The 18,310-nt window shown below is 45.1% G+C and overlaps 1 protein-coding gene and 1 long non-coding RNA gene across 2 annotated transcripts in view; both read left to right on the top strand.

Annotated features, from left to right (window-relative positions):
* The first annotated feature begins 5,357 nt into the window (after positions 1 to 5,357).
* LOC141371389 (uncharacterized) lies at positions 5,358 to 8,669 on the top strand. The gene is made up of 2 exons (XR_012376325.1): positions 5,358 to 5,861; positions 6,525 to 8,669. It is a non-coding gene; the product is annotated as an uncharacterized lncRNA (long non-coding RNA).
* An 8,187-nt stretch (positions 8,670 to 16,856) lies between these two features.
* Positions 16,857 to 18,310, top strand: part of GRID2IP (Grid2 interacting protein) — a 42,209-nt gene continuing 40,755 nt past the window's right edge. Inside the window, exon 1 of the mRNA XM_025863756.2 lies at positions 16,857 to 16,944. The gene's annotated coding sequence lies outside the window, so the exon portion shown is untranslated. The remainder of the gene's footprint in view (positions 16,945 to 18,310) is intronic.

Below are 18,310 nucleotides of genomic sequence, written 5' to 3'. Positions count from 1 at the left end.
TTCTTCAGACTTCCGGCGGGCCTGTGACGATAGCACGCGACGCTGGCAGCCAGTCCGGCTTCCGGCGGAAAGGGCGGGCGGAAAGGCGGGCGGCAGCTGGGGGCGGGGCTTGCGGCTGGTGTTAGCGTTCCGTTGCTGTCTTTAGCTCCGCGCCTTGGCCTCTTCAGAAGGGGTGCTCGGGTCTGAGGGCCGAAAATCGAGCCTTGGAGCACAGTCGCCAGAAAATCTTACAAAAAGACCGTCCTAAGTCAGTGCGGGCGTTGTAAAGCGGGCCGAGCCAAGCGGGGACCCTGGCTGGCCCATGGCGGGGACACTTGGGGCTCCTATACCGAGTCTTCGCGATGGGCAGGACTTGCTTTGCTTTCTGCTAATCACACCGTTGGGATCCGTCCGACCCCTTCCAGTGTCTTTGCTCCTGCTGTCTCAGAACAGCTCTGAACATCCCGCCCCTGGGAACAGTGACAATTGCTTGACTCCAAACCTGGAGGATAAGAAGGAAGGCTGTTTAATGATAGTTGAACCTGGGGTGAGAAGAGCTGCTTCCAAACATAGCATTGAGAAGTCCCCTGTGGGGTGTTCCTTTGTTCCGAACGCCTCTGAATCCGCGGAGACCAGTCTATTCTTGATGCCTCTGAAAATCTATCAGGCTTGTCTTCCCTTTGAGGGGAACCGTCTGATCTCCAAACACTGGCTTTCAAGCTCTTCTCTTTTTTTCTCTTTGCGACCTACCCCAGCTTCTTGATTCCTTCCCTTTTTCCTTTTTAAGAAACTTACAAGCTGGGCGCCTTCTGGTACATGGTGTGCAAAACCTTCATGAACTCGTGGACACAGAATTGAAAAAACAAAAGCCTGAAATCAGAAGCTGTGAGGCCACCAGGGAAGACTGTGGTTATGGATGGAACCTCATCCTACATCCAGAGTGGGCTGGATCACATCAGTGTCTCCAGCTGACTCATCACCCTGCTGATTAATTCTGAGCTGGTGGTTAAGTATTTTGGGTACTTTTTTTTTGGCTCATAAATGCAGAACTTTATTTTTATCCCCATTCATTTTTCTCGGGATGGTTTCAGTTGAGACTTAACTTTGAATCTGGGTTTGATCACCTATGGCATTTTGTGCTGGGTTGTCTAATTGTTTTTTAAATGTACACAAGTAATACAACAGTATGTTCTTGTAAAAAAAAAAAAATCAAGACTATACAAAACAGTTCCTTGAACACCACCCCCAAATCCCAGTCCCTTGACAAAATTAATCACTTATTTACTATGTGTCCTCCCAAAATTCTATACATTTATTCATAAATATTCAACAAATATATATTGAGTACCCAGTATATGCCAGGCACTATTCTAGGCACAGGGAATACAGCAATAAAACAGAAAAATTCCTGAACTTTATAGTTTACATTCTAGTGTATATTTACAAGTATATAATTTGTTGTTGTTTGCAGAAATGGCATCATACATAATGGTCCTCCATCTTTTTTGTTTTTTTCTTTTTCAGTCCTGGTGCTCTTTCCACATGTGTATCTACTATATTGTTTTTACCTCATTATGGACATTTCATTACATAGCTGAGCCACAACTCATCTGCCAGGGCCCCACATTCCACTGCCTACAGGGGCTCTGCAGGTAGTAAGTAAAGTGACAACGTGGAGCAGATGTATCTTGTTGTGAGAGAAATAGCTATTTCCGCAGACCACAGGATTGTTAACTTGAATTCCAGTGTTTTTTGGTTTTTTTTAAGATTTTATTTTAGAGACAGAGAAAGAGTAAGCAAGTGAGGGGAGAGGCAGAGGAAGAGAGGGAATCTCAAGCATACTTCAAGCTGAGGATAGAACCCGACGCAGGGCCAGTCCCAGGACCCTGAGATCATGATCTGAGCTGAAACCAAGAGTGGGACACTCAACCAACTGAGCCACCCAGGCACCGTTTGAATCCCAGTGTTTTAAGAGTATTTGAAAATCTGGATTTTTATAACGTAAATATAATTTTTGTGATGTTGGCAACTAATCCAGGATTTTTAATTTAATTTAATTTTTTAAAGATTTTATTTATTTGACAGAGACACAGCGAGAGAGGGAACACAAGCAGCGGGAGTGGGAGAGGGAGAAGCAGGCTTCCTGCTGAGCAGGGAGTCCAATGCAGGGCTCGATCCCAGGACCCTGGGATCATGACCTGAGCCGAAGGCAGACACTTAACGCTTAACGCTGAGCTACCCAGGCGCCCCTAATCCAGGATTTTAAAACACTGTTCAGACTAAGCAGAACATAACTGCAAGACAGATTTAGCCCAAGGGCCCAGTTTGCATTGTAACTGTTCTATTACTCAACATTTCAGTTCATTTCAGTTTTTGCTATTACAAACAATGCTGCAGTGGAAATACCTGAATGAGGTTCATTACACACAAGTAGGTGTATTTTTCTAGGGCAGCCACATGAAGTAGAATTCCCGAGCCAAAGAACATATAGGCATTTTAATTTTAATAAATGCTATTAAATTGCTCTTCAGCCACAAATGTTTGAGTCTGTCTCTCCAAACCCTTGCCAACATTTAATAGATCAGTTCCTTTAGTATTTACCATGCTGATGGATGAAATGACATTTTATTTATTTATTTGCTTAACAGACATTTACATAGTGATACCTGTGTTCCAGGTACTGTTCTAAGCACTTAAAAAATGTTTAAGTATTTATCATTTAATCTTTATAGGAACTCAGAGAAGTATTATTATTATTATACCACTTTTATAGATGAGGAAATAGAAGCACAGAGAAGTTATATAATTTTCCTAGGAACATAGAACTAGAAAGTATTAGAGCCACAATTCAAACTCAGATCATTGGACTGAGACTCAGTTGGTGTTCTCAATTACTGTGCTGGGCTATCTTAATTACCACTGGCCAGTTCCTAGTGATGAACATCTTATGTCCTTATTGGCCAATTATCTTTCCTCTATTGTGAGTTGCTTACAATTATCCTTTGCCATTTTTATTTGAGTTGTTTACCATTTTCTTGTTGCTTTCCAGTACTTACTTACATATTTTATGTATTTGTTAAGGTACGGGCTAGCTGCTTCTCTTAGTTTAGGTACCCGCCCCCCAAAAAAAGCAAACTCCAAGACAAGGATTTGGTATAAGTAGCTTGTTTTTGGAGATATTTCCAGGAAACAGGGTGAGGGATTGGGAAAGTGAGAGAAGAGTAGAAAGCCAAGAAAGCAGATGTTGATGAGTAGAGGTGGCCGTTTGGGGCTCAGTCCCACGAGGGATCCTCTGACAGGCTCCATAGACTATGCCTCAGAATTGTTCCACTGAGAGACAAAGCAGCAGGAGTCTTCGCCCAACCACTCCTGGGGCAGTAACTCCCTAGTCTTTCTGGTCTGCCCACACAAAGGCCATCCCAGCCCCAAGCAGAGAACCCTCTCAGGCAGAGTCAGGAAACCATCAACATGTATCAGGTGACCTCTCTGGTGGGCTGTGGGGATATAGGCAGAACACCTACCATGTCTGTATGCTGTTGTAACAGAGAGATCCCCAAACACGATGGCTTTGATAGGAAAGAAGTCTATAGTCCAGAGGTAGTTGGCAGTCCAGCAGCAGTAGGCAGTTCTGTTCCAGGAGATCCACAAGATCACATGAGGACCCGGATTCTTTCTATATTGTTCTCCACCACTAGGCACAAATTCCCAAACTTTCTCTGTATGCAGCACCTTAAGTGTCTTAGAAATTTTTTCACAGCTCCTCAGCCAAAAGAACAATCCCTTCTATTAAATAAGGAGTTCTAAACAACTTCATAAATATTTATGCCCTAACAACTTAGCGCCCCTGGCACAATTTATCAAACTTTAAAATCAGATTGGAAACACCATTTTCATTTCTTGCTCAACGTAGATATTCCAGTGGCAATTGCTTCCTAAATCCGTTCTCTCAAAGATGTGCTATCAGGAATTTAGTGATCTCACGTTGAAAATGTGAACTAGTTCAAGCTATCATGCCATGTATGACACAGGTGTAATTTCATTTCCTCAAACTGTTAAGATATCCCACCGCTCCCCTCTGAGTTCACTGCGGCGTGCCCGGGCACTTTGTGCACAGTTTGGGGTCACAACACTAGGGTGGCGTCCTTGCTCCAGGGTCAACACCTTCGAGCCGCTGAGAAAGCGCAAAGAAGGAAAGGAAAGAAAAGCTGTTTACCCTTGAAAATGGAACTTGTAGGTTGTACTTAGCTTTTCCTGCTCAGATCCCACCTGCAGGACCTTAGTCACATGGCCAAAGGGGAGCCGGGAAATGTAGCCTCTGGCTGTGTTGCCCTGTGTTCGGCTAACACTTGGTAGGTTATTACTAAAAGGTAGAAATAAATATTCTCTATCCCATTCTGAATATTAATCCTTTGTCTCTGACATGAATTCCAGGTATTTTCTTCTATACGTTACATATCTGTTAACTTGGCTCATGGTATCTTTGTCATACAGCGATTTTAAATTCTGAAATACATTGATCAGCCTTTTCTTTTGTGGCTTTTATTTTTTTTTAAGATTTTATTTATTTATTTGACATAAAGACATAGCGAGAGAGGGAACACAAGCAGGGGGAGGGGGAGAGGAAGAAGCTGGCTCCCCACTGAGCAGGGAGCCCGACGCGGGGCTCGATCCCAGGACCCTGGGATCATGACCTGAGCCAAAGGCAGACGCTTAACGACTGAGTCACCCAGACACCCCTCTTTTGTGGCCTTAAAAAAAAAATCTTACATAAAAAGGTATTCTGGGGCGCCTGGGTGGCTCAGTTGGTTAAGTGACTGCCTTCGGCCCGGGTCATGATCCTGGAGTCCCGGGATCGAGTCCCGCATCGGGCTCCCTGCTCAGCAGGGAGTCTGCTTCTCCCTCTGACCCTCTTCCCTCTCGTGCTCTCTCTCTCTCTGCCTCAAATAAATAAAATAAAATCTTTAAAAAATAAAAAAAATAAAAAGGTATTCTTTCCTCCAAAATTACACACACAGATCACACAAATGCACAAATATATTCTCCAATATTTTCTTCTAGTTGATTTATACTTTGATCTTTAATTCATCTGGAATTTCTCCCTGTGATGGCTGAGATCATTTCAGAAGGGAAGGGGGAGGGGCGCCTGGGTGGCTCAGTCGTTAAGCGGCTGCCTTCGGCTCAGGTCATGATCCCAGGGTCCTGGGATCAAGACCTGCATCGGGCTCCCTGCTCTGTGGGAAGCCTGCTTCTCCCTCTCCCACTCCCCCTGCTTGTGTTCCCTCTCTCGCTGTGTCTCTCTCTGTCAAATAAATAAATAAAAATATTTTTAAAAAGTAAAGAAGGGAAGGGGGACACTTCAAGTATGTAGCCAAGACACGATGTATTTATCAAATTCTCAACTGCCTTCTAACTCATATCACAGCTTGTCATGACTCTCTTGTGCACATACATGGTTCAATGGACACTGAGGTTTCCTACTCAACATGTAAGCCACACACCTCCCTACTGTGCTCTTAGGGTAGGATTGAAGTACCCCCAGCTCTAGGGGTGGGACTTAATTGGTATCAGCCAATCAGGATAATCCTCTCCTTCCTTATCACAATAATTTTTCAAAAAAAAAGCCAGCCTCTGGAATGCGAGGGACCCAGTTAGAATGAAGCTCGGATTCCTGTTCGATGGTGCCTCCTCTCCTCTAGGTTGAATAAAGATATTGAAGAGGAAGCCTGTAACTTCACTTCTCTTATCTTGGGACTGGGAGGAAAGCCAGTCCAAGGATGAAGCCTACGCACTGGGAAGGGCAGACCTGAGAGAGGCACAGAGAAATGAAGTCAGAGCCCTGAGCAAACTGTACCTGAAGCTCACACCACCTCTGGACTTCACAGGTGAGCCAAAAGTCCCCTTTATTTTCTTTAAGATTTTATTTATTTATTTTAGAGAGAGCACAAGCAGGGGGTGGGGTAGTGGAGAGGGGGAGAGAGAATCCCAAGCAGACTCTGCCAAGGCACCTGAGCTGAAATCAAGAGTTGGATGCTTAACTGACTGAGCCACCCAGGGACGCCAGTCCCCTTTATTTTTTAAAACCATGTGGAGTTACATCTTCTGTAACTTGCAACTTAAAATATCCTAATCCTAACAGAAATATATAGTCACTCAGCTCTTCTTCCCCCACCTTATATTTTTCTTTTTAAATTCCTTTTATACTTTATAAAAATATATAAATAACAGCAAAGGAAAAGGCTATCTTTGCTATCTTAAGTGCTACTTTATTATTGTACATTTCTATAAACATAGAAAAACATGAATTTTATATATTCATTTAAATGGTTTACATAGATATAATCATAGCATCTAGACAATTTTTGAGTTTTGCTCCTTTTAGTTTGTCATAAGTGCTTTTTCTCTATCTAGTTTTAACCATTATCCAGGGTTGCAATATAATGAATTCAATATTACTGTTGGACATTTGTATGATTTCCTACTTTTTAATACTATAGATAGTTTTGCAAGTAACATATTCAGAACTTTTGTTTTGTTTTTTTTTTCAGTTGAATTACTTTCTCAGGATAAATCTCTTGGTGGTTTGTCAGTTCCTGAAACTATGTGTTTCCGGCAGTTTACTCTTCCCCTCTGTTCTTCAAAACCTCCAAGCATGAACCTTGACACTTACATTTTATAAATAGCGTAGAAGAAAACACTACTTAAGACTAAGATCAAACATTGAATTCAAAAGTGATAGGAAGGATGGTATCTCCTGTGAAACTCGTGGCAAAGAATCTCTCCTTGGAGCGTCCCTAAACCCTCCTGTCAGCCCCTTGAAACTGGACCTGTGCTATCAGCTTTTTACCTGCTGCAAGATCGGTTGACAGGATCAACCACCTTTTATACCATGATCTCCTGTCCCCAAGGAAATGACTGAGGCTCTACTAAGGGAAATGGGATACAGGACTTCATAGCTTCCCTTGCAACAAACAGCCCAGGAGGCTTGTTTACAATCTGTGATTTATTGGTCAGGAGGAGTTTTACAATGGAGGAAAAAAGAAGAACAATTATTTTTTTTTTAAGATTTTACTTATTTATTTGACAGCAAGAGAGGGAACACAAGCAGGGGGAGTGGGAGAGGGAGAAGCAGGCCTCCCGCCGAGCAGGGAGCCCGATGCGGGACTTGATCCCAGGACCCTGGGATCATGACCCGAGCCGAAGGCAGACACTTACCGACTGAGCCACCCAGGTGCCCCAAGAAGAACAGTTTACATAACACAAGTATTTTTGTTGGAAGGCAAGGATTGGGTCTGTATTTGCTTACTATTATATCAGTAGCAACTATTTTAGTGCCTAGCTCATAATAGATGCTCAATAAAAATGTGTTGCATGAATGCAAGGAAAAGATGATATCTACCCAGAGGAAATTGATACCCTGGACATCACCAAGACACGGAGTCCTCCGGCCAGCCCCTGGGGCTGTGTGTTGCACCATTGGCCAGCTTGGAGCACAATGTAGCTTATACTTTGGAATTTCCACTTGGCCTTTACTGCCTTGATTACTGCCCCTTAAAGCAACTGTGTTCAGCTACCAGGTTAAAGGGGATTTTCAGGGCAGAACCTCCATTTCCTGATCACTTCTGAGCTGGTCTTGACCTGGTACACTGCTCAGCTCCCTCACCCAAATGCTCTGTTACTCTGGTCACCAATACTGCAATTCACCATCAGTTGTGGTATCTCTCGAACGAGGGGATAAGCCTGCATATACTCAAAAATTACCTCTTGTTTATCTAAAATTCAAATTTAACTGGGTGTCTTGTATTTTTATTTGCTAAATCTGGAGATCCCATCTTCAGCCACCATCTTAATGCCTCTCAATTGAGATTCTAGTTTTCTGTCTTGGTTGAGACCAAGAATTACTCTCACAATTGGAATCTGGCCATCCCTCGGCTAGCAGTGCTGAGCAAAAGGAGCATCCAGGCCTGGACGTTGAGTTGGGGCTGAATTGTCTCAGGACAACCGCTGAGACAGTTTCAGAAAAGAGAAGCCACCTGACAACCTGGAGAAAAGGCAGACAAGCAGGAAATTACAGGTGAGCTGATGGAGGATGGCCCCTCCATATAAAGTATACAATTTGTGCTCTACTTGTTTTATTTGTAATCACACAGAAAGGGCAGAGAAGGACAAGGGACAATATTGTGAATGCTTTCTCAGAGCTGTGGGGAAGAAATGAATGGCACTTCGTGGTAATGAGGCAGGGAAACTGGAAAAAAACTGCTTTTTTCTCCTTTTCCTGCTCCTATTCTTGCGAGGAGCTGCACTCCTGTCCTACATATGGCTTATAGTACCGATGATGTATGTCCTTCTTATAAAGGTCAAGGAGTTAATTTATTTCTTTGGAGTCTTCCAGCACAACAGATAACACCTATGAAGTGATCGGGTGAGGTCATTCTATACGTTTTCCAAGACTGCTGACTCCAGACCCCTAGCTCCAGGGCACAGGTGACTTACAGAGGACACCAGAGCACTCCTCCTTGTTTTGACCTGTTCCTGGATGCCTGAGAGGACACATATGGCAGACCACCATCCTCAGTAAAAACCCCAGGCTGCAGGTAAAGATGAGACTCATGTTCCTTTTCCGTTCCAAGTGTCCAAGACGCTCTGGTTATATCTGCTCTCTCTGTAACTTCAATGAACTCTGCTCTCACTTCCTCCTAGCTTGCATTTGATTTCTATCCTGCACAAAGCCAAGGACTCTCTTGGCTGGTCCTGTGGGACCCCCTCTGGGTCCTCAGATCCAGCCTGCCTACATCAGTTAGTGTCCCAGAGTCACTCTGGACACTAAGGGAATTGGGACTACACAGGACTCTGTGAAGCACAGACATGAGCGTCATTCCAGGAGGAAATTCAGAATGAGAATATTGGCTGGGAAGTCATATAGGGGTTAAGAGTATGAGCTCTCAGGGATCAGGCTTCCTGCATTTCAGTCCAGGATCCATCTCTTCTAGCTGTGTCGTTTTAGGCCAGTTACTTAACCTCCCTGAGCCTCAATTTCCTCATCACACAACAGAATCTACCTCAAAGGGTTGTCATGAAGATTAAATGAGATAAGGCAGGCATGTAAAACGCATTGGATCAATTTTGGCCACTAGTGTTACAGTTAACAAATATGATCCATACAGAAGAACAAAAGAGGAAGTATTTCTGGCACAAGAAGTTTGAGGTGTCAAAGTTCTTTATGTTGCAAGTAATAGTAAGCCCACCTCAAACTGGATCAAACGACAAAGGAGACTTCCTGGCCTCTGCCACTGTCATGTTCAGAGATGGGGCAGGCTTCAGAAATGGTTTGAATCAGCAGCTCAATGGCATCATCAAAGACAAAGGTTCTTTTTGTTCTTCGCTCTGCCACCCAAGTATCAGCTTCATTCCCCAGACCAGGTTCCCTCCTGGTGGTGGGATGGCTGCCAGCCACCCCTGGGGCTTCATGCTTCCATGGTCACTTCCAATGAGAGGTGAATGGGGAGGTTTGCCTTGGCATTCCCAGTAGGAGTGCTGAAATTCACTCTGTCCGACCTGAGTCACAGGCTCCCTCCCGAACCAGTGACGGGGCCAGGGGAACAGAATGCGCCATTTAGTGAGTTAAATGAGGACCTCCTGCCAAAGCTTCGAGGGGGATCAGTTTCTCCCAAACCAGGAGCTGCTGCTCGGGGGAGAGGAAGATTCCAGATGCAGACCTGGTAATCCTAGAAAGGGGCGTGGATGCTGGGTAGGCACTCAGTACGTGGGCATCTAGTAAGTTGTTGTATCTGGAATGATAGGAATATGTCAAAAGTGCCCCCCCCAAACTAGATGAAGCCCAGAATGAATGAAAAGTGCCACTGTGGAAACACGAGCTGCTTAGTACACGGCAGGAGTGTGTGGTGGGTGTCCTTCGTTTCCAGAAGAAAGGCAAATCTATTAATAAAATTCCTTCCTGGCAGCGTCTCCTGGTGTAGAGTCAAGGAAATGTATATTCAAAGGAAGGAGGAGGAAATTTTAGCTACAAAAGCTGCAGTCCCTAGTGCTGCAAGGTCACCCAGAACGGATGCAAGTCCTTAGGATGAGCAAAAAGGTGTAAAGAGAGAAGAGGCAGAGGCTCTCCAATATCACGGGCCTGAAGCAAAGGAGGAGCTGGCAAAGCAGACCAAGTTAGGGTGGCCAACCCAACTTGAGAACGAGGAAAGAGGGCCACCATGGAAGCCAAATAGAGGAAGTGTTTGCTAATCTCTTCAGGGAGGCTAGAACAGGGGAGGCCGGAGGAGGGGCCTGGAATGAGCATGCCAGGGGCTCCACAGAATGTCCCCGGAGAACCCCTCATCCTATCATCAGTACTGACAGTGAACCAGCCCACCAGCTTCTGATGGTTCCTCTGGGTCAGCGACCCACCAGGGCACCTCATCTTCAGAGCCTGATACAGATGGCGCATCATCGACCAGGAGCTCCAGAATTAGCAGCATCAACAGCTCACAAAGTCTGCAGCCTGGGGCAGGGGGACCCCCGAGCCTGCGGTGGCGGAAGTGGTTCTGAACATTAGTCCGAAGCAAGGGGACCAGAGGGGCAGGCGTCTGGGATACCCAGTTTGTCGCACAGTGAGGTGGTTTGTCACAGCAGCTGGCATTAATCCCCCCGACTCTGATGGTGCCCCCCAAGAGTGGGGTGGGGCCCCAAGAGGGGAGCTTGCGCAGCTGAGAGGAGTTCACACTGTGCTGAATGCAACCTTGTTTGTTTTCCCATAACTGGACTTAGCTTGGCTCCAGTGAGCCAGGTTCCAGTGGGGCAGTGAGTCTGCTCCTCCAAGCCTCCTTCGTGAGTCTCCTCTTCTTGCCCACCCCTCAGACCCTTCTTTGCATATGCAAAAGGCTCTTAGTCCCAGTGCAAGCAGTCCCACTGTCTGGTTTATAGTGCAAACCATACGCTTTTGCAATAATATTTTTTCCTTTCAAAAATCCCCAACTTGACACCAGAAAACTAGTTTGACTCTCGGACATTTGTCTTTTCAAAAGACAGACTGAAGTCTACATAGGAGGTTGAAAAACAGAAAGTGGCTCTTTCAGGGCTCAATCTCCTCCCCCCCCCACCTGCCCTTTCAGAACTCCCTTCCCCCACCAAAGACCTTGATGATGGGGGAAGAACCATGAATAAAAGGAATGAGAAAAGCAAATTCTCAATATCACACACTATTCACCACCCCATTTATTTACATCTCCCTGTTGTATTCCAGGCAGGCCTGGAGCTGGCTTACACACAAAACCAGATAAAATAACTTTAATGTGACCAGAGGGAAAACACAGTACAAAAGAGAAATGAGCATAAGAAAGATGAGGTGCTCCGTGGGCTGATCTCACTTCTGTCATGGAAGCAGGGTGCTGGGAGGGGCTCCCGCTAGCATGTGGCTCACAGACCAGCTCTGCATTGCAACTTCAGTCCCAAGACCTGTGCCGAGGGCTGAGCAGAGAGTCAGGCCTGTCTGGATCTGGACATGGTGGCTGTTTCATCACCATTGTACTGCTAACACTCCCCATGGCATGACCGTGGGATTTACTGTCCCAAATGCTGCTCTTCATGCCACCCTCCCCTTCAAAGAGTAATCCCAACAAGGCCCCTCCTTAATTCACACCAGACCCATGGTCAAGAAAACCCCCAACTCTTGCCCTGTTTGTTGCTAAGCCAACTGTCCTCCTGTCCTGTTAGATTGAAATGACTGTCACAACCAACATCCCTGACTATGGGGGCTGAGTCTCCACCCACCGTCTTCCCCAACATCCCAACATTTGCTGGCCTGGTAGGAAAATTCGTGTCCTTATCTGTGGTAGAGACAACATCAGGTGTTTGCCACAGTACCTCCTTTTCCTGGGCAAGGGGAAGACTATACATTTCGAACGAACTCCTTTGAAGTTCGTTCCGGGCATTGAAAAAGTGAGCAGATGAAATGTAGGTCACTTCTGGACCGGGCCTTTAAAATATTCTTGCACAATCCTCTGGCAATCTCCTCCCCTTTTTCAGGGACTTCTGGAGAAGTGACCGCGTGTTTAAGATGTCAGTGCAAGACATGGATCAAGAACCCCGTCTCTTTTCCTGGAGGAAGCCCTCACCCCAACCCAGGACAGCCATCCAATCCATGCTGGACTGTGATGTAGCTGATAAATGAAATTTCATAGTGTTAAGCCACTGAGATTGGAGAGCGTTTGTTACAGCAGCTAGTGTTAATCACCTTAAGTAATACACTATCTAAGTTGTTGATGAAAGCCATAACCTGGCCCCATGGCAGTCATCAAAATGCCCTCAAAATACCATTATGTCATTGGTCAACTTCAGTTCTCCTGTCATGGGTATGGACAATCATCTGGACCAACCCCTCCATCCCTCCAGCAGGCTGTCACCTACCCCCCTGCCTTTGTCACCTGAGGGCCCCATGCAGATATTCTCAGAGGCTTTGGGTAGTAGGAAATGACATGACTGCAGGATATTGATGCCCAGCTTGGACTCTTTCTATTCTGTCCAGAGTGGCTGGGTGTGTCAGGAGGACTTGGCACAGAGAAAGGACACCAGCCAGTTTTAAACTTATGTCTGGGTTTTCTCAATCAATCCCTTTCTGCCCTCCCTGGCTCTCCTTGGCCAAGGCCACTTACCCAGCTCTCAACACATCCTGAATGAAAGAATCTTTTAGTCATACTCATAAAATTTCACTGTGCCAGTGCATTAGTTTTCTAGGGCTACCATAATAAAATACCACAGACTAGGTAGCTCAAACAATAGAAATGTATTTTCTCTCTGTTCTGGAGGTGGGAAGTCTGGGATCAGGGTGTTGGCAGGGTTGGGTTGGGTTCTCCTGAGGCTTGTAGATGGCTACCTTCTCACGGTGTCCTCACACAGTCTTTCTCAAGTGAATGCACATCCCTTGGTGTCTCTTTGTGTCCAAATTTCCTCTTCTCGTAGGGTAAGCAACCATGTTGGATTAGGCCCCGTCCTAACAGTCTCATTTTTACTCCATCACTCCTTGAAAGGAGATACAGTCCCATTTTGAGGTTCCAGGGGCTAGAAATTCAACCAATGGACTCGAGGGGACAAATTCAGCCCCTAACAATCAGGATCCATTCTATGGTGTTCACGGTCATATTTCTGTGGATTGTTTAAGGGAGGGGGAGCCTATTCTTATGGAGGAGCCAGATCAACACAGTTTTAACAGGGCACCAGGGTAGGGCTGGATGTTTTCCAGAATTTTCTAGAAGAAAAAAATTGGGAGGAAATCTATACCGCCTTGGGTTTGGTGATGAGTTTCTAGATACAACACCAAAAGCATAATCCCCCCCAAATCTAATAAACTGGACTTTATTGAATTTAAAAACTCTGCTTTGTGAATAGCACTGTTGAGAGAATGAAAAGTTTACCTACTGGGAGAAAATATTTGTAAATCATACATCAGGTAAAGGACTTGTATCCAAAATACACTTGTAAAAAAGCCTCTGAAAAGTCAACAATTACAAACAAAAATTTTAATAGACAAAATATCTGAACAGGTACCTCACCAAAGAAGGTGCACAAGGAGCAAATAAGCATATGAGATGCTCAACATCGTTTAACATTAGGAAAATAAAACAATGCAAACATCAATGAGATACCACTACCTACACACTAAAATCCCAAATAACCTTTACAACACCAGTTGCCTACAAGGATGGTACAGCAACAGGAACTCTCATTCGTTGCTGGCAGGATGCAAAATGGTGCAGCCACTTTGGAAACAGTTTGACAGTTTGAGGAAGCTAAACTTTGTCTTACCATGATACAACAATTTTACTATGTATTTACCCAACTGATTGGAAAGTTAGGTCTGCGATTTATTCGTGATTGCCCAAGACTGGAAGCAACCAAGAGGTCCTTTAATAGGTGAATGGATAAAGAAATTGTGGTACATCCATACAATGGATACTGGAAAAAAAACAAAGGAATGAGCTACCAAGACACAAAAACAAGGATGAATGTTGCTAAGTGAAAAAAAGCCAGTGTGAAAGGCTACGTATTGTATGATTCCATTTATGTGACAATCTGGAAAAGGCAAAACTGTAGAGATAGCAAAGAGATCAGGGGTTGCCAGAGGATGGGGAGCAGGGGGGTTGAGTGGATAAAAGCACAGGAGCTAGTCTAGGGCAGTGACACGGTAATGGCAGACACATGCAATCACACATGTGTCAGAATCCATGGGCAGTTATGGCACAAAGAGTCACCCTCAATGTATGCGAATTTAAAAGTCTTCGAGGAAATTGGGGCACCCCAAGATGAAAGACAGAATGTGACCAAAAGAATCTAACCGAATTGCAAATGTCTAAGGTAACCTCAGTGAGGGGGATGAGGCAAAAGGGAACTGACCTGAGTAAATTCAGGAGTGGATGGAGGCCACATGGCTAGAGGGGCATGTGTCTGCTTGCCGTCAGCCAGCCGGCGAGAAGCAAGGACATCATAGCAGCGGTGAACTACACATCCAGTGCCCAGATCTTAGTTTCGAATATTATTCCCCCTTCAGGATAAATCAAAGCGCATTGGAGAAATGGCTGATTCTAGGGCTGGGATGAGTCTGGACCAACTTGTAATGCCAGTTGTAAAACACACGTATGCACACACACACACACACACACACACACACGCACAGAGCGATGGAGATTTGCCGAAGGGACATAGGAGTGAACTACAGGAGACTCCACTTGCCAAAGACGGAACACTTTGAGCAACAAAATAAATAACAGTACTAGATGATAATCCAAAGTGTAAAATAAATATCCGTGAATCCATACTTGATCATAACTGATCAAATAAATAGGGGAGAAGAGACATATTTCCCATGCAGAAGGATTCCAAATAATTTAAATAGAGCATAACTCTACCCTCTTAAGTGTGGACTGCACACAGCGACTTCCTTCCAATGAGGACAGTGTGAGGGGTGGAGGGCAGAGTACTTTATAGTGAAGAAACTGACAAACCCAACCTCAGGCAGGTGATCAAGGTTAACAGCATGTAAATCAGGGTGATAGCCTGTGCCACTGATGTGACATGATTTATTTACCTTAGAGAGTGGGAGAGAGTGCATGGGGTTGGGGGGGGGGGGGCAGAGAGAGAATCACAATCACTGAGCGCAGAGCCTGATGCAGGGCTCGATCCCAAGACCCTGAGATGATGACCGGAGCCGAAATCAGAGTCCGACACTTAACCGACTGAGCCAGCCAGGTGCCCCAAGAATGGCATTTTGCCTCTGTGGTCTTCGTCCCCAAAACTGTAACCAGTCTAACTATGAGAAAAATATCAGGCATACCCAACGGAGAACATGCTGTGAAATAGCTAACCAATACTCCTGAAAACTGTCCTTTGAAAAAGAGAGAGAGAGGGAGAGGGAAGAGGAAGTGAATGAGAAGAACAAGAAGAGTACTAAAGATCATATTTAATAAATTTGTTAAAAGCTATTAAAAAAGAACCTGTCAAGGTAATCAAAACCAAGGAAACTCCCACATATCAGAGGAGGCTACGGAGACATGGTAACTGTGTGGCATCCTGGATTGGGTCTTGGGACAGAGAAAGGACATTAGGTAAAAACTAAGAAACTCTGAATCAGTTAATAATAATGGATCAATGTTAGCTCATTAATCGTGACAGAGGTACCATAGTAACGCAAGATGTCAGCAGCAAGGGACATTGGATGTGAAATGAACATTGGATGTGTATATGAAAACTCTGTACTGTCTTTGAAATCTTTCTGTGAATCTAAAACTACTCTAAAATAAAAGCTTATGTTTTAAAAGATGGTCTGGGGGCGCTTGGGTGGCTCAGTCATTAAGCGTCTGCCTTCGGCTCAGGTCATGATCCCAGGGTCCTGGGAGCGAGCCCCGCATCAGGCTCCCTCTCCCACTCCCCCTGCTTGTGTTCCCTCTCTCGCTGTGTCTCTCTCTGTTAAATAAATAAAATCTTTAAAAAAATAAAAATAAAAATAAAAAATAAAAGATGGTCTGTAGCTTTTGGGAACACAATTGAATTGTCAGAAGGACATAATTATAGTGAATATAATAATAATCACATAATGCATACCATGTGCCACACTGGGGGCCTTCCTCGAGATTCCCATAAGATCACTTAGGGCAGAGGCATCTGGGTGGGTCAGTTGGTTAAGGTTTTGGTTTCCGCTCAGGTCATGATCTCAGGGTCATGATCTCAGGGTTGTGAGTTCGCGCCTGCATTGGGCTCTCCATTGAGCAGGGGAGTCTGCTTCCCCTCTCCTGCCTCTGCCCCCACCTCAAATAAATAAATAAATCTTGAAAAAAAAAATCACTTAGGGTAGCCTTGGGAGGAGAATGCACTTCCTTCTGTTATAGGGCTGGGACCTCAGGGTAAGGTTTATTAATGTACTCACTCCTTTTACAAATACTGAGCACCAACTATGTGCCAATTACTATTCTAGGTACTATAGGTATAGCAATGATCAAAACAGAAATCTCTGCCCTCCTGAGGCTTGTATTCTAATGGGCAGGGGCAGACATGAAACAAGATAAATCAGCAAACACATGGCATGTGGATGGTGAGAAGTACTAGGAAGAAGCAGAAAGCAGGGAAGGGAGGAGAAATAGAATGGAACAGGAGACATCTGCACAGATTCGGGAGGTGGGGACAGATTCTAGGTGGAGGGAAGAGTCAGTGCAAAGGCCCTGAGGTCTGCGCAAGAAGTCAGAGAGGTGCAAGAGGCCTGACTGGGTAGGGTCCCACAGGCCATGGTGAGGACTTAAGCGATGGGTTGGGTTTTGAGCAGAGGAGTGACAGGATCAGACTTTGGATTGACCTGATCATTCTAGATTCTATGTTGACTGCAGGGACAAAGAGAAGACCAGTGAGGAGGCTGGGAGACCAGTCCAGAAGAGGGACGATAGTGGCTTGGACCACGGTGGTGGCAGTGGCGGTGGAGAGAAGCAGGTGGGTTCTGGTTGTAATTCAAAAGTAGAAGGTAGCATCCATAGTATTGGATAGTGTACAACAAAGTGAGGAGTCAGGGACACCAGCCCTTCTCAGCAGCACCCACCCAAGCGTCTCCAGGGGTCTCTTTTCCCAAATCCGTGGACACCCCTTCCTGCCCCCCAGGAAATCCACAGCTTGGCTCAACCTTCTGAGACTGGGGTGGGAAATACCAGGGCACATTTTGAGCCTTTTGGTAATCCTGGGCAAAGCCTTAAAGAAGGCAGAACATGAAACATGGAGCAAGGATCCAGGCTGGACTGCATCGTCCTTCTATGGTCAATGCCAGGGTCCTGGAATTCTGTCTTCCCAAGGGCTGACAGAGGGTGGAGGCTGGGGAGGGTCAAAGCCTACCTCAGCTGCTCAGAAGCCAGTGTGACTCGGGACAGGTCCCTTCATTTCTCTGAAGCTCTAGCTTCTCCTCTCTAAACTGGAGGTAACAATTCTGACTTTGTTAGGAGAGCATGACAAACAAATGGGATTTAAAAATATATGAAAATTGGGGCGCCTGGGTGGCTCAGTTGGTTAAGCGACTGCCTTCGGCTCAGGTCATGATCCCGAAGTCCCGGGATCGAGTCCCACATCGGGCTCCCTGCTCAGCAGGGAGTCTTCTTCTCCCTCTGACCCTCTTCCCTCTCGTGCTCTCTGTCTCTCATTCTCTCTCTCAAATAAATAAAATCTTTAAAAATATATATATATGAAAATTGCTAGCCCGTGATCGGGTCTGGCTCAGTGTGTCATTTTCCCCATCTCCTTTAAGTTACAGGATTTAGGAGTATACCCCTCAAGTAATTCAAGTTTTAAAAATCAACTTTAGGGGTGTCTGGGTGGCACAGTCGATTAAGTATCTGACACTTGATTTCAGGTCAGGTCATGATCTCAGTGTCCTGGGATCGAGCCCTGTGTAGGGCTCTGTGCTGCCTGGAGTCTGCTTGAGATTCTCTTCTCCCTCTGCCCCTCCCCCACCCCCATGTTCTCGCTCTCTCTCTCTCTCTCTCTCAAATAAATAAATCTTTAAAAAATAAAATAAAAATCAACTTTATTAAGGTATATACAACAAACCGTATACATATTAAGTGTACAAGTTCTCTCAAGGTCCTTTGCAGTTCACCCTTGCTTCTGCCTTGGCCCCAGAAATCACCGATCTGCTTTCTGATGTTACAGATCAGTTTGCATGTTATAGAATTTAATATAAATGGAATCATAGAGCCTCTTGTTACCAGCTTCTTTCACTTAGCATAACGTTTTTGAGGCTCACTCGTGTTGTGTGTATCAGTAATTCATTTCTTCTTGTTATAGAGTAGTGTAACATTCCATTGCATAGATA

The sequence above is a fragment of the Callorhinus ursinus genome, unplaced genomic scaffold (genome assembly GCF_003265705.2).
Source record: "Callorhinus ursinus isolate GAN/ISIS: 27379988/994484 unplaced genomic scaffold, GSC_fseal_2.0 scaffold70, whole genome shotgun sequence".
In the NCBI taxonomy this organism is placed as follows: Eukaryota; Metazoa; Chordata; class Mammalia; order Carnivora; family Otariidae; genus Callorhinus; species Callorhinus ursinus.
The sequence above is the reverse complement of the archived record's forward strand: the minus strand, read 5'-3'. Positions and strand labels throughout refer to the sequence as shown.